Raw genomic sequence first — 17,279 nt, 5'->3', positions numbered from 1 at the left:
GTATTCAGTGTGCCTTTTGCCTTTCTCCCAGACACAGTTTTGGCAGTTTCAAGGCACTCGCCCGGTGTCTCTAGACGCTGGAGTCTCGGGGGGGAGGGGCGGGGAGACGAGCACCAATTGTGTTCAGGCTCTGTGCATGCCCCTGGGGGGCCAACTCCCGAAGCCTCCAACCCACCACTGTCCCCACCCAACTCACTCAAACCTCAGGTTCTTGCAGTCTGCCTCTTCCTCTGGTGGGAACCCTAGCCACGGGTGCGTCTCCCGGCTACTGTGTCCGTTGCTGGTCCCGGCGGGTGCAGGCGACTGGAACCTGGAGGCTGCGGCTGGAACCTGGAGGCTGTGGCTGGTGCAGGTCCCGGCGGGGCTTGGCGACCAGGGTGGGCGGATGCTGGCGCTTCCCGATGACCCAGGGTCCTGGTGTCCGCAGCGGGCGCAGGTCCTGGCGGGTCCTGGTGACCAGGGTGAGCAGATGCCAGCGGGTCCCAATCACCGCTGGTCCTCACGGCCACAGCGTCTGCGGGTCGGTCTGTTGGTTCAGTCTGCGGGTCGACTGCGGCTTTCAGCGTCTGCACTCAAAGTTGACTCAGCAGGTCAGGAGCAGAAAGTTGTCTTCTCTGCCCTTTGTTTTGTTTTTCCCTGGTTGCTCTTCCGAGTTGTGTGGATTTTTTTGGTTCCACACTGTCCAGGGAACTTCACGTTCTTCTCCCTGTAGTTCTATGCTGCTCCACTTACACTTTTGTCGCGTTCTAGCCCTCTCTGTCTGTGAGCTCTCTCACAGTCTTCCTCCTATGTCGGCCATCTTGCGACTTCCTGCTTGTTATTGTTTTAATCATTTATTATTGTTTTGTGATACAGTTCCATAGGCTCTGGAATTTCCCTTCCACTTTCCCTAAATCCCCTCCCCTCGTAAATTCCCCTCATATTGTTACAGCAATATATACTGTAGTCATTTTCTGTTGCCTCCCAGGCAGTCCATTAGCAGAACAGAGAGATTAGAAGCAGAGCTAGAAATCCAACCCAAAAATCTCCACATCTTAATCATGACATTAAATGCCTATCCTTGAGAGACGCATTCTGAAAATCCAGATACACAAGCCACCGGTTTGTGTTCTGGCTTCCCTTCTGACCCATTTCCTTGCTAACATGCCTGGAAAAGCAGCAGGAAGTGGTCCAAGTATTGGGCCCTTGCACACACATGGGAGACCTGGAGGAATCTCCTAGCACCTATCTTTGGAGCGCTCTTATGTGAAACAATGGATGCTGCAGCCTAGCATAATCCTGCCCAATACACACAACCCTCATGTACACCAGTAGCAACTGCACCATAGTCATAGCAACCACTAGTAGCTCTCACTAGGCCTGCCACAACCTATGAAACCTGTGCATGCCTATATGTGAAACATACTGGTGCAATTTGTCCCACATCCCACTGGACTTTCATACACACCAATGGACATTGGAGCCTAACTCAACCCAACTGATCCATTAGCCATACTCATGCCAGCAGGTGCCGCTGCCTGCTTTGCCATGCTTGCTCCCCATTCCTGGCTATCATGCTCACCAGTGGGAGTTGCAGCCCATTAGAGAGGTGCCCAGAATTTTCCTTACTGGACCCACTCCTAGGACCTAGATCTTGCACTTTCTAAATGGTAGTGGTATAGAATGATGAGATTTGCTCTTTGTCACAATAAATCTCAGTTAATGCTGCAGCAAAGCCCAACCAGCCTTCACTTACTCTGGGTACATGCCTACACCAGTGGATATGGCTGCTTAGCCCAGCCCGGCTGTCCCCCAAACCCAGCTCATATCAGGGCAACGGGTGTTGTAGCCCTGCCCAGCCTGGTCTGCCCCTGATCTTATCTCTCATGTTCACCAACAAAAGCATTAGCAGAGCAGAGCAGCCCTCCAGCTCCCCTGGTGGGCTCATCCCCCAGCCCAAGTCTTAGGTGTGTGATGGGAGCTGCAGTGATGAGCCTCGTGAGCTCTCAGAAAAGATGCTTCCTGGAGAAAGGTGTGAGGGTCCCCTTATTCTCTCTAACATGTCTACTGCTACAGGTAGTATCTTTCACATTGTGAAGCTAATCTAGGACACTGGAAAGTAATTACCTCACTCCCCCCGCCCACAATTCTTCAAGCACAACAGAGAACAGAAGAATCATGCATAGAAGCCAAGAAATCACACTCAATAAAAGGAATACATTGCATCTCCAGAAATAGTTCAACTTTTCAAAACTACGGGTATATTCAACTTTCTATTAACAAATTTAAAATAATCATTCTAGAGATGCTCAATTAGGTAAAAAAGAAATGGCACACATTGAAACTTGCGCCATCACGAAAAAAAAAAGCATGACCAGAATGACAGCAAAAGTAGAAATATGTAACATGTGGAAAAGAAACAGAAATATTGGAGATGAAAAATATAACACAATCACTCACATTCCATAGAGGGTGCAACAACAGGCTTTGTCAAGCAGAATAAAGTTATCAATCATTTTTTTATTTTGCTATTGCAATAATTTATTTTATTTACTAACATGCATATGTATTTTAAGACTATTGCAGAATCATTTTAAGTTTACAAAGAAAGTTTACTTTTCATCTGATTTTCTCTATTACACTTTATAGAACAATTAATGAACCACATACACTCCCCGTTAATTAAACATAAGAAACTTATCTTTCTGTTCCTCCCAGCATCAAGTCATGAGCATTATATGTTCAGATTCACTTGTGGATTCTTGATTATCGTTTTAAATTTTTGAAATCTTTATGTTTTCATGATACTGTTTCATAGGTTCAGGGATATCTGTTACCACCTTCCCCAACCATTTCCCCACACTGTTTTCCCTTATACTGTAACAATAGTATAGTCCCTCAACAACAGTCACAAGTCCATTACTTTGCTATTTAAGTGATCATTTGTAATGATCAATTAATAGGAATAACGGAAAAATAATGAAGAGAAGTAAAGAGAATCAAAGGGTTAATACACCCTATGAACAATATACACTATATGTAATTTATTTTTTTAATCCAATTTTTTTAAAGATTTATTTATTTTTTTATTGCAAAGTCAGATATACAGAGAGGAGAAACAGAGAGGAAGATCTTCCGTCTGATGATTCGTTCCCCAAGTGAGCCGCAACAGCCGTTGCACGCCAATCCGAAGCCAGGAACCAGGAGCCTCCTCCAGGTCTCCCATGTGGGTGCAGTGTCTCAAAGCTTTGGGCCATCCTTGACTGCCTTCCCAGGCCACAAGCATGGAGCTGGATGGGAAGTGGAGTTGCCGGGATAAGAACTGGCACCCATATGGGATCACAGGGCATTCAAGGCGAGGACTTAAGCCACTAGGCCACGCCGCCGAGCTCACTATATGTAATTTCAACAACAAGAGACAATGTGACAAATACCGCTTTTTAATACAGCGAGTAAAATTTGGAGATTGCCAAATTGGAGGAAAGAAGGACACATACAAATTCCAGAAGTTCAATACACTTGAAGTGCTTACTTTGCACCTAAAGTATAACATCAATACACTGTTTAATAAGAGCATTCAAAGCCTCAAAGAATCATGAATGTGGCAAGGGAAAATGGATTTGTCACACACACCACAAAGTGGAAAAAAATTGCATAGAACTTCAGCATATCCTAGATTGCCCTGAAAATACTCTATCATCTTCTTACAAGTTCAAAAACTCATCATCTAGAGTGAGAATTGTGCGCCCCCTGGTGCATCCTTAAAAGGAACAGTGACATACATCCTCACAGACACCTGCAGACAAGGGAGACAGATGCACAATGTGTATGGGAAGTAAATTCTGCATAAGAAGTGATTTTCAAAAGCACAAAAAGAGAATTATTCACTTATCCAGCAGGCTTGGATTCCTTAAAGCTCCATGAATATAATAGAATTCAAACATGGAAAAGATAATATATTCAAATGATCTAAATCATCTGAGACCCAAAGCAGCAGCATTTAGATGCAAAATGGGACAAGTCAGAGATGCCAATGTCCTATAATGAGGAGATGAGGTTGAGAGGCAGACAGGTTTAGTTGGCTGCTTTCCGCCACGTGAAGTGAAAAAGCTGAGGTGAAGTTGCTTTGCTTAGGAGCCTTCTCACGGCTCTCTTGATGTCCCTGTTCCTCAGGCTGTAGATAAAGGGATTGAGCATGGGGTGACCACAGTGTACACCACTGAAGCCACAGCACAGCTCTGAGAAGCAAGTGAAAAAGATGAACTGAGATACACTCCAAAGGCTGTTCCGTAAAATAAGCAAACCACAGTCAGGTGAGAGCCACAGGTGGGGAAGGCTTTGTACATGCCCCCGGGTGATGGGACCCTCAAAGTGGTGGAGACAATTTTAGAGTAAGAGAAGAGAATCCCTGACATAGGAAAAACACTAAAAATAATGCCAATCAAATATATGATCACATCATAGTTGAAGGTGTCATGGCAATTAAGGCTGAAAAGCAGAGAAGGGTCACAGAAGAAATTGGAAATTCCAAATCCCTTGAAGCAGGTAATCCCTAAGACCATAAAATTCTGTAGCAGGGAATCCAAAAGGCTAACCACAAAACACACCAAAAGTAAGAAACTGCAATGATGGGGTTCATGATGAGTTGGTAATGCAGGGGGTGACAGATGGCAACAAGCCGGTCATAGGCCATCACCGTCAGGAGCAAATCATCCATGCATCCAAAGAGGAGAAAAAGAGACATATGAGTCTTGCAACCTGCTTAGGAGATGGCTGAGCTGTGCGTGAGGTTGTCCACAATCATCTTGGGAACCGTGGTGGAGAGGAACCCCACATCAGCCAAGGACAGGTTGCAAGGGAAGAAGTACATGGGTGTGTGTAGGTGGGAGTCTGAGGTGACAGCCAGGATGATGAGCAGGTTCCCAAGCACCATGACCAGATAAATAGAGAGGAACAGCCCCAGGAGCAGGGGCTGCAGTTCTGGATCCTTGGAGAAGCCAATGAAATGGAATTCTGAGACATGTGTGTGGTTTTGAGCTTCTGCATAACCTAGACTCCTTTGGGAAAAGAAAACAGTGTTGATAAAGAGAAATGAAGCACTTTTTAAAAATAAATAATTCAACAATTAGTTTCAATTCAACATGGGTATAACACATGAGTATCTGTAATGTTTTTAGAATAAAGGATTTAAAAGTAAAGGGGTTTGGAAAACACATCATTTTAAATTTTTTGATGATGTTTATGCAGTTTATTTTGATGATGTTTGCACAGTTTTTCACAGTGGGAAGGATCGAGGGTTAGGGAAAAGTGATTGTTGTGTCCAAATTTTCTTTTTCTTCTAGTATCTGTGCGAAGCTGTAAGATAAGGAGAGAAGCAATACCCAGCCTTCCAACAGCCCCAATCCCTTGTATGGGAAACAGCCTTCTGATAATAGTTCAGGATCCTAATGTGGTGCAAGCTCCGAGGGTTCTGCCCAAATTGTTTGGAGGGATTTTAAATGCTGTTCATATCACTTATCCAAGGGTGTTGAAACAAAACAAGACCAAGTACCACAAAGGGAAAAATTAAAACACAAAGACAGGGACACACAGCTTCTCTTTACAAATATCAATTATTTTCGATTCAAGTTAGGATTAACACATGAGTATCTCTATGGTATTTAGAATAAATTGAATTAAAAATAAAGGGATTTGGGGAGTGAGGGAGATGACTGACTGTGGTGAGCTGGTGTAAGATCGGGTGTGGAGAGAGAGGAACCGATTCAGCTGAGGAACAAGCCAAGAGACACAGAATTGCAGGGAGAAGAGCGGGAAAGTCACTGGACAGCACTGAAGTAAGAAGATACACACAGCAGGGAGGGTCAGCCAGAAAAAGAAATAAAGGAGAGGCCGTACGTAGCTGGAAACTTGGTGAGTTGCAATTCCAGGCAGAGGAAGGCCGGTGGGAGCCTCAGCCAACCAGAGAAGACAAGGGCAGCTAGAAAATCGTTTTGCAAGTACCCACGCCAGTCGGGGCCACAGACCACTGGAGTGCTAGAGTCCCCAGAAGTGGCTATAGGATTGAACATAGGGGCAATCAACCTGTGCAGAGGCAGAGCGGCAGGGAAGTGGGGTGTAGCATTGTGCCTCCCAACAGGATAGCACCTTTGTCAGAGAGCAGTAGGGAGTGGAGCCGTGCACTGGGGCTGGGCCACAGAGCTCTCTGACCCAGATCGGGTCTGCAAGGAGCCTAGCAGGGAGTGGCTGGAGAATCCGGCGGAATTCCCTGCTGTGCTCAGCTCGGCCGCCTAAGGCGATGCCTCTGAGCAGAGTCTGCCAACCCAGGCAGAGGCGCAGGGAAGCAGCGCCACAGTAATGCGCCTCCTAATAGGACAGCACCTTTGAGAAAGTGCAGTAGGAAGTGGAGTTGCGCATGGGGCCTAGCCACAAAGCACCCTGATCCAGCTTGGGTCAGCAGGCACCCAGCAGCTGGAGGCTTCAACTGAATTCCCTGGTGCTCAGCACAGGCCCAAGGGGTGGTGCCACCACTGAACAGAGAGGCTACCAATTTGGGCAGAAGCAGCGGTCAAACAGGGGACACAGCAGGACACTTCCCAACAAGGGAGCACATTTGTGAGAGTGCAGTAGGGAGTTCAATCGCACGCTCTGAATCTACCCAGAGCAAAGACAAGAAGCCCCAAGGCTACAAAGTCTCTTACCTAAACTCTATCCCCGTGGGCACACTCAAGACAACACCTAGCCAACAAGCTGCAGGGGAACCAGGTTGCAGAGGTATAAACCCAGGGGCAAACAAAATGACCCAACACCCCACCGTCACCTACTGTCCCCAATAGAGCAAAAAGAATTATGCTTCTGCCTATACTCCATGCAGCAGTAACTGGACCACACCCACTCTAGACTACAGCACTGAGTCCAGAGGCTGTGGACAAACAAGTCAGAGGCTAAAATCCCAAAATGACAAGAAACCACAACACAATGAGGAGAAGTATCAGGAAAAGCAATGACCCAGAAGAAAGATAAGGCACCTCCCCCCAAAACAACCAAAAACTAATCTCAATCTCCGAGATGCAAGATGAAGACATGAATTACTAGTCAAGGAATTTAAGAAAATAACAATAAAATTCATCAGAGACAGTGAGAAGCACTGGGAAGAGTTCAAGGAATTCAAAATCCAGGTCATTGCAGAAATAAACCAAGTCAAAAAGGGAATCCTCGATTTAAAGCACAAAGTTGAGCATCTAACCTACAGAATGAATACAGCAGAGGATAGAATATCAGAAACGGAAGATAATCAGAATGAAAGTCAGCAGCTCATCCAACAGTTGGAGACAAACCTGAATGAAGCCAACAGTTCCATACAGGAAATGAAAAACAACCTCAAAAGTCAAATATTAGAATAATAGGCCTTCCTGAAGCAGTGGAAAAAGAGATAGGCTTGCAACGGGTGCTCAATGAGATATTACAGGAGAACTTCCAGAACACTGGAAATATAAATCCAGCACAAATCCAGGAAGGACAGGGAACCCCCAACAGACTGGCCCAAAGAGATCATCACCCAGACATGTGGTCCGCAAGCTGCCCTCAAGCGAATACAAGGAAACTATTCTAAGACAAGTGAGAAGAAAGGACAAGATTACTTTCAAAGGAAAGCAAATCAGAATTATGGCTGACCTCTCAGAAGAAACACTCCAGATGAGGAGAGAATGGGGTAAAATCTTTCAAATCCTAAAACAAAACAACTGCAAACCAAGAATAATGTACCCAGCAAAGATTTCATTTGTATTTGAGAATGAAATTAAAGTCTTCCACAGTAAAGAGAAACTCGAAGAATATGCTAGCACGAAACCAGCTGTATAAAATCTCCTTAGGAAAGTGCTAAACCCAGGAAGAAAAAATGAAAACCAAAACTAAAGATGGCCAATAGGAAGACCCCTCCCCCTAAAATCCATACGAGGAAAGTCAATCAATCAGAGATACTAATAGACACAAAAACACACTTGAACACTTACACATGCCCATGGCAGTTCAAAATCACAACCTCTTCATATTATCCCTAAATAAAAATGTCCTAAACTCATCAATCAAAGGACACAGATGAACAGAATGGATCAACAAACAGAACCCAAAAATCTGTTGCCTACAAGAGACACATCTAACCAAAAAAGATGCAAAGAAACTGCAAGTGAAGGGATGGAAAAAGATGTTTCACACCAATAGATGAGAAAAAAGAAAAAAAAGGCTGGAGTAGCTTTTCTAATCTCAGATGACCTAGACTTCAATGTGACAGACATCAAAAGATACAGAGATGGACGCTTCACATTGCTGAAGGGAACCTTCCAGCAGGAAATGATTTCCATTGTAAACATCTACTCACCAAACACAGGTGCACCCAGCTACGTAAAGCAACTGCTGACGGACTTAAGAGGGGACATAGACACAAACACAATAATCATGGGGGACCTCAACACCCGTTAACACCAATAGACTGATCAATGAAACAGAATCTTGACAGAGAAGCAGTAGAACTCACACAGAGCATAGAACTAATGGACTTGGTAGACATTTACAGAACCCTTCAACCCACGGACACAGAATATGTTTTTTTTCAGCACTATATGGCACCTTCTCCAGAATTGACCACATGATAGAGCACAAGCAAGCCTCACTAAATTCAAAAAATCGGAATCATACCATGCACCTTCTCAAACCACAAAGGAGTAAATGAGGAAATCAATAAATCTAAAAGCCCCAGGAGATATGTAAACACCTGGAGGCTGAACAATATGCTACTAAATGAACAATGGGTCACAGAAGAAATAAAATATGAGACAAAAAAATTTATGGAAACCAACAAAAACTCAAATAAAGCATTCCCAAACTTGTGGGACACCACCAAAGCAGTGTTACATGGTAAGTTCATAGCAGTTGGTGCCTATGTCAAAGCCAAAGATAGACACCAATTACAAGAATAAACACACACCATCAGAAATTGGAGAAACAGCAATAAAATGACCCTACAAACAGAAAAGGAAACAAGAAATTATCCAAACAAGGGAAGAGATAAACCAAATTGAATTAAAAACTACACAAAATCAATGAATTAAAAAGCTGGCTCTTTGAGAAGGTAAACAGAATAGACAGCCCACTGGCCCGTCTGACAAAGAAAAAACAAGAGAAAATGAGAATTAATAGCATCAAGGATGAAAAAGGCAACATAACAACTGACATTACAACCATTAAGAAAATAATCAGAAACTATTACGAACAACTGTACTCCAACCAATCAGAAAATCACCAGGAAATGGAAAGGTTCTTAGGCTCCCACCATTTACCAAACCGTAGCCCAGAGGCAACAGAAGACCTGAACAAACCAATAACTGATGCAGAGATCAAATTACTGATTAAGGATCTCCAAACAAAGAAAAGCCCAGGCCCAGACAGTTTCACTACAGAATTCTACAAAACATTCCAAGCAGAGCTAGCACCAATACTCTACAAACTCTTCAAAACAATAGAAAAGGAAGCAACCCTTTCAAACTCATTCTATGAAGCCAAAATCACCTTAATCCCAAAACCGGATAGAGAACCAACAGAGAAGGAAACTATAGACCGATCTCCCTGATGAACATATATGCAAAGATTCTCAACAAAATCTTAGCCAATAGAATTGAAAAAAAAAAAATCAGACAGATCATTCAACTGGACCAAAGTAGGATTCATCCCTGGAATGCAGGGATAGTTCAACATATGGAAATCCATTAATGTAATACACCAACATCCAAAAATTGAAGAACAAAAATAATATAATAGTATCAATTGACACAGAAAAAGCTTTCGATAAAATCCAACACCACTTCATCTTAAAAACCCTAACCAGGGTAGGCATAGAAGGAACAATCCACAACATAATTAAAACAATATATGAAAAACCCAACGCCAGCATTATACTGAATGGAGAAAAGCTGGAACCCTTCCCACTGAGATCTGGAACAAGACAAGGATGTCCGCTATCACCAGTGCTATTCAATATAGTCCTAGAGGTACTCTCAGAGGCCATAAGAAAAGACTAAGAAATTAAAGGAATTGAAATGGGAAATGAAGAAATCAAGCTTTCACTATTCAGAGATAACATGATCCTTTACATAGAAGAACCAAGAGACTCAACACAGACACTGCTAGAACTTGTACGAGAGTTTGGTAGAGTGGCAGGATACAAAATTATTGAACAAAAAACAACATCCATAGTGAATGCAAACAGCCCCAAGATGGCAAAGGACCTAACAAGCAGAATATCATTCAAAATAACAGAGAAGAGTATGAAGTATCTAGGAATAAATCTCACCAAAAACGTAGGGGAATCTCTCAACTGAACTTGAACTGTGGTTATGCAACAAGGTGGAGGAATCCACCATAGTGGGAGGGTTTAGGGAGGGGTGGGGAGAATCCAAGTACCTATGAAACTGTGTCACATAATACAATGCAATTAATGAATAAAAAATCAATATTAAAAGAGTAGTAGCAATATCTAGAGTTTATTTTGTCCATTTTTGCTTCACATTTACCATTAGATTGCATAAGCAAGCTTCTAATCCAAGTTCATTTCTTCCTCAATGAAGTGCCAACTCAGATGAAAATACTGAGTAGCATAGATCATGACTACTCCCTAAAGGCACAGAAAAAATCTGCAGAGTGGACAGAATTCCAAACCATATTGTTTCTGCATCTGATGCATATATGTATTTCCATGGTCCCCCAGTTGTCAGCAAATTTCAGCAAAGTTCAAGAGGTCACTACATCAGGGACCTGTGAAGTCTGTATCTATTCCTCTGCAGTCTGTCATAGAAATGGGATCTCACATCTCAACTGAGTGTCTCATTTTGATATGGAGGAGGATGATTACAAGTACAGAGTAGAAGTTTGAAGGGTCAAGTGAACTCCTGGAGTGGGGCCAAGAGGAAGATCTTCCCTGAATGATCCTGTACGTGCTCTCTGTGGTCTTTGGCTTTGAACTCAGACACCCTTCCCTGGCTCCTGCTCACCATGATGTGCAAAGAAGCCCCAAAGGAAGAGCTCAGAGAGGCAGAAGGTTTCTTCCTGGATAGATGGAAAAGTGAAGTGCCTGGGTTGTCTCAGGGGAACACTGGCGATGCTCCTTGTGTGTGAAATCAGAACACACGATGCAGAGTTAGGACTAACTTCATCTTCTTGTACCTAACAGGTCATGATACACATGACAGAATTTCTGAGCTCCTATCCTCTTAAGCAAAGTAGAAAACATGTACAGTGCACCTTGAGGCATTATGCAGTGAGGTGAAACAACCTACTTAGGACACAGAGTTCAAACCCTGCCACTTCAAGATAGCTCTCAGAACAAGAAAAATTCTACCATGCTTTGGTTCCTTCCATGCTCATCCTCACATTCATGATCATATTGACTGCTCAGGGTGAGTTAATGCTGACTCATCTGCTGTTATAATGAAGGGGACACCAGTAAGTAGAACAATCAATGAGAAAAGAAGGAAAACTCTGAATGAAACCCTAGAGACCCCTTCGAGAACCACAAACATAAACTCAACTTCCCCAGCTGAGACATTGTTGGTGCCTTCCCCTCTATCAAAATCAAATTTATCCTGATGCTGACAAAACAGTGCTCCTGACATTCCCAGATCCCGCCACCATCTCCCACAGCACTTACCAGGCTGGGCTGAGCCTCAGTTGAGGCATGAACAAAGTGAATGCTCTACTATTTCTTCTCTGTTGCCATGCAGTGGAGCCAAATGTGCTTGAGTCAGGACTGGAGAAGACACAGAGTCAGACCATGCAGGTGCTAATGTTGCTATGGGATACAGCACAGGGGTAATGGATTTCCACTGTCAAAGTCAAGGTGCAAAGGTTCTGGCTCATATTTTATGTTTGCAGAACCCCCAGGGACCCTTGTGCAGAGCTTATAATTAAAACAGTAGGTTCAGGCCCGGCAGCGTGGCCTAGTGGCTAAAGTCCTCACCTTGAATGCCCCGGGATCCCATATGGGCACTGGCTCTAATCCCGGCAGCTCCACTTCCCATCCAGCTCCCTGCTTGTGGCCTGGGAAAGCAGTCGAGGATGGCCCAAAGCCTTGGGACCCTGCATCCACTTGGTAGACCCAGAAAAGGTTCCTGGTTCCCAGCTTCGGATCGGCATAGCACTGGCCATTGCAGTCACTTGGGGTGAATCATCGGACAGAAGATCTTCCTCTCTGTCTCTCCTCCTCTCTGTATATCTGACTTTGTAATAAAAGAAATAAATCTTTAAAAAAAAAAAACAGTAGGTTCATGATGCCCCTGATCTCTGGGGACTGGCTGATACTAATGGAAGAGGGACTGGGCAAAGGGAAATATACCTAACACCTTGACACAGGAAACTCACCTGTGCTCTTTTGCAGTTGCTTCCAAGTACAGGTTTTTTGTGTTTTTTTTTTTTTTTTTTGTATGAAATTCAGAGTTTTGTCTCAATTTTCACAACTCCTTGTGTAATTTTTACATTCTCCCAGTGTTCTGCATTGATCATCAAATCTAGGGAAATTAGATTTTCTATGCCAAGGGTATGATTTCTTGTTCCCCATCAATCTCCAAAGACAGTTTCTAATTTCATTTCTTAGGCACTTGCCTTGGGTTACTATTTCATAACTGAGACCTTGTGGTTTTCCTGATTTGAATGATTGTCATTTCTAAAGCTGTGCCTCATGGAATTATGCTGAAATATGACAAATTGTTGAGTTTCACATATTTGTTGGGTACATTTTCCTTGACATCATTTTTTGGAGCAGATAAACAAAGATATTATGTCACTAAAATTATGGAAAAATGAAATTAATAGTTCATAATAGACATTTTTCATGAAAATTTAAAAAATGAATGATTTTTATTACAAATCCACATACACAGAGAGGAGGAGAGACAGAGAGGAAGATCTTCTATTCATTGATTCACTCCCTAAGTGACCGCAACGGTCAGTGCTATGCCAATCTGAACCCAGGAGCCAGGAACCTCCTCCAGATCTCCCACACAGACGCAGAAACTCAAGGCTTTGGACCATACTCAACTGCTTTCCCAGGTCACAAACAGGGAACTGGATGGGAAGCGGGGTCTGCAAAATTAGAACTAGTGCCTATATGGGATCCCAGCACATTCAAGGTGAGGATTTTAGCAGCTGGGCTACCACTCCAGGCTCTCATAAAAAAATTTAAAAACCTCATATATGTCAAAATATTCTCAATTGTTTTAATAGTAGAATAAATATGGGAATTTACTGATTCTATTAGGAGCCATAGCGAAGGGAAAGCAGAATTTCCACCAGTGTTGTTCACTCCCTCCAGCCTTTCCCTCAGAATCAGGATTGTAATATCCATGCCTACTACACCATTCTGCTAGCTCCCACAAGGACTGTTAGCTCTGCCTGCTAAAACTGACAGAACTAGCAGGTCTGTCTCTGGATCATGTACACAGATTTCACCAGACTTCTTTGTATTGTTTCCATGGTCATGCAGTCCAAAGGAGTGACCAGCACTTCTATGCCATCAGTAGAATCTACATGATATCCCTCCAGCTGTAATCATGCTGTCTAAGGTCAACAGATGTTCCCCTGTGGCTTCTGATTCTTGTTCATCACTGTGTTCATTTCACTCCTGAATGTAGTTTCCTTTGACAGTGCTTCCTTTGAAGTCTTTAATGAAAGATACTTGGGGCCAGTCACAGTTCTAAGGGGATGGAATAGGAAGACTCAGGACTTTATGTTCTCCATATACTCATTCCTTAGCAACATACATGGACCAAATTGTGTTTATGAGACCGTCACAGCCTATTAATTTATCTATGCCTTCAGAGTCACAATCTACTTCAATAACACATAATGAATATAATTGTTTAAATATTATACTATTATAATACAGGAAGGAACTGTCAGAGGAATGTGAAGGATGGAAGAGGAAATCCCTGAACCCATGGAACTGTATCATGAATCATAAAATAAAAGAGATATTGCATCACTACAGGGAGAACAAACCCCAGAGGAGCTTAATCCTGTGGCTAAGAGCTGACCAAGACCCTCTCGATGCTAGGAGCCACAGGGCAAAATAAGAACTAAATTCCCAAATCCTGAGTTCTCTCTTAGGAGGTGAAGAGAAGGAGGAACTCTCATCCAAACTTCTGTCTGTTCAGAAATTGCCTGAGGAATTGGTCGATGGCTTTCCCAATTTCTGATATTACAACAAATGTGACTAAAATTCTTGTCCTGTGTACATTCTAATCTTGACCTTTCAGCATTTAGATTTTGATAAATATGTCCTAACCAAACACATGATGTCTTAGATGGCATTAGCAAATAATTCAAATGGAATCATTACACAATAACTGTCTTTTAAAAATACTCAATACTATGTCAATTACTTCCATAATGTTATAAATTGTTGCTGATGGTATGTTGGGAGCTTTTAATTGATCGGGATGATACTCTGCTGGCTCTACCTTCAGACCAGAGAAGATCTCCTTAAGAAGCCATTGAACTTAACTGGACAATAAGATGCTGGACTCTATGCTTGATATATGCTTGCAATGAAAGAATCTCAACTGAACCTGAACTGTGGTTATGCAACAAGGTGGAGGAATCCATCGTGGGGGGAGGGTTTGGAGAGGGGGTGGGGGGAATCCCAGCACCTATAAAACTGTGTCACATAATACAATGTAATTAATAAATAAATTTAGTTAAAAATATTTATTTTATTGATATTTGAAAGGCAAATTCATGGAGTTAAGGAGAGACAAAGAGATAAAGATCTTCCATGGACTGATTCACATTCTAAATGGCCACAGCAGCTGGAGCTGAGCTAATCAGGAGCTAAGAGTTTTCTACAGAGCTCCCACGTATGTGCCGGGGTCCAACACCTTAAGATCATCTTCCATTGATTTCCCAGGACAAAGGCAAGCTCTGCTTGGGAAGCAGAGCAGGACATGAACTGGTGCCCATGTGGTGGCATGCTGGCACCTGCAGTTGTAGGATTTGCATGTTGAGCAACCTTCAAACTCTAATAACTGCATTTTATGAAGTGTTTTCTTTTTCTTCATGATAAATCTTATCAACCCTATACAATCTCAAGGACATATCTGGAATTTCCTTGTTCTCTTTCATGTTTGTATATTGTTCTCCATTTATACATGTTTTATAGGACTCCATAAATGTACTTATTTTACTAATTTGAGTCTCCTGTATTTACAGCAGAGTGACTTGAAATCCTAAAATTTGTCAGCCATATATTACTTATAATAAAATAGGCTTCTCCCTTCCCTATCTGCTTCTTTTTCAGATTAAAAAAAAATCTTAGCAGTCACTTTAGAATAATTGAGTTGTGCAGAGGCTTTGGCACGGAAAATGAGAGGACCCACAGCAGCTTCATGCACTGAAAACTATTCTTTCTTTCCCTTTGTGCTGCAAGACACAGCATGAAAGCACAAACAGGATAGCTCTGTGTAGTGCACAAGCATCCTGACCACATCCTCTTTCCTGTGTGTGAATTCAGTGCTTAAATGTTATTGGAAATTCCATACAGAGTGCACCACTGTCAGCCAGAAATACTAAAATTTGGTCATCTCTTCCCAGTACTCAGTGATCACGTACCTTATGACAAAAATGAGATACTTTTTGCAGGGATATGTTGAAACCATAGCTTTAGATCTTAGCTCCTTAGCTTTAGATCTTAGATCTTTGTAAATTTTACAAAAATTCATGTTATTTCCAATAACAACACAGGACGACATGGAGAGCAACTTGGCATGGTCCCTACTTAGCATGCCTGAGTCCCACTTGAGAGTGCTACCTGGTATCCCCACTCCTCTGCTCCAATCTGCAATAAGGATAAAGAGAGAGTAAGTGACAGAGAACTATCTTGAAGAAGCAAGGAGTGCAATTTCAAACTTCTGAAATTTGCAGGGCATACATTCAAAAAACTCAGCAACTCCAAGAAATCCAAAAGCCTATCACCAAAGAAAGGGATCATCAAATTGCCCGGGGGAACAATGCTGGTTGCAATGAGGAGAAACTGATTCATCATATGAACTCAAATTGGAAAAACCTGTCCATTTTCAGCACTTCCTTAAGCTTCCTGCAACGTTCTCATTTCAGTTTTCAGTTTGAAGAAATCAGATTGTCTTGTGATTGGACCCAGACCTCAGGTTTGTTTAGCCTCCAGGGGTGGTTCCCTGTAAAAGGATCAGTGTATGGTTCCACCATGAAAACAAGATTAAGCTAGATTCAATGTGTAGACTGTACATTATGAAAAGATATACAACTTCAACAAATCTAACAAATTAAGTTGGCCCCTGTCCAGTATGTCTGGCTTAGAAATAATAAACTACAGACAAGTCTATAGGCCAACAGGATTCAGGAAAGCAGTTGTAAAGATATATTTGAAATCCATAATAATCTACATTAAATGTAGCAATATTTAGAAACAAATGTGGAGAGAAGAAGAGCCTCACATATCAAGTATTTAGGAAGGAGATTTCGGAGATCCAATGTTCAGGTCTGCTGCTTTTTCCCACCAGGTATTTTTTTTTCAGTGGGAGAAAATATTTGTAGATTATTTATTTAACAATAGGTTAATAATCAAGATATATATGAAACAGAAACACAATATGAAACAGAACATACAACTGATCCAATTTAAAAATGGGCATGAGATACAAATAGTCATTTTTTTTTGAAAAACAAGCATACAAATGTCCAACCAGTACATGAAAACACATTTGACAGAACTAATCATCAGGGAACTGCAAATCAAAGTCACTGTGAAAGAGAGATTCATTGTAGTGAGAATGGCTTTTACCAGAAAGACAAAGGATAGCAAGTGCTGGGGAAGACAGAAAAAAGAAACGCTTGCACACTGTACATCATAAGGCAAATTAGTACAGTTAATAAACACAGAATAGGGCTTCTTCAAAATATTAAAAATGGGACTATCATTAGACCCATAACCCCAGGTCCTCAGAATCTAGCATTTGTCATGTTTTCTCTTGCCCTCTTTACATCTTCCTCCAACACTATGTGGACATTTTTATTCAGAGCTCTTACTCAGCAACTTGCTAAATGACATTGCTACTGAATTTATTTATGCCTATGCATTATCAACTTTTAGAAAAATGTGTATCACTAGATTTCATTAAGTAGTAAGTTTAGGGCCTGGCATGGTAGCCTAGTAGCTAAATCTTTATCTTGCATTTACCAGGATCCTATGGGGGCATCGGTTCATGTCCCAACTGCTCCACTTCCCC

At 42.2% G+C, this 17,279-nt stretch overlaps 1 pseudogene; it reads right to left on the bottom strand.

Moving 5' to 3' along the window:
- Nucleotides 1–4,053: 4,053 nt before the first annotated feature.
- On the bottom strand, nucleotides 4,054–15,767 carry LOC101529255 (olfactory receptor 7E178-like; annotated as a pseudogene).
- Nucleotides 15,768–17,279: the final 1,512 nt, after the last annotated feature.

The sequence above is a fragment of the Ochotona princeps genome, chromosome 9 (assembly GCF_030435755.1).
Source record: "Ochotona princeps isolate mOchPri1 chromosome 9, mOchPri1.hap1, whole genome shotgun sequence".
Lineage (NCBI taxonomy): Eukaryota > Metazoa > Chordata > Mammalia > Lagomorpha > Ochotonidae > Ochotona > Ochotona princeps.
This window is presented reverse-complemented; position numbering and strand designations above follow the sequence as displayed.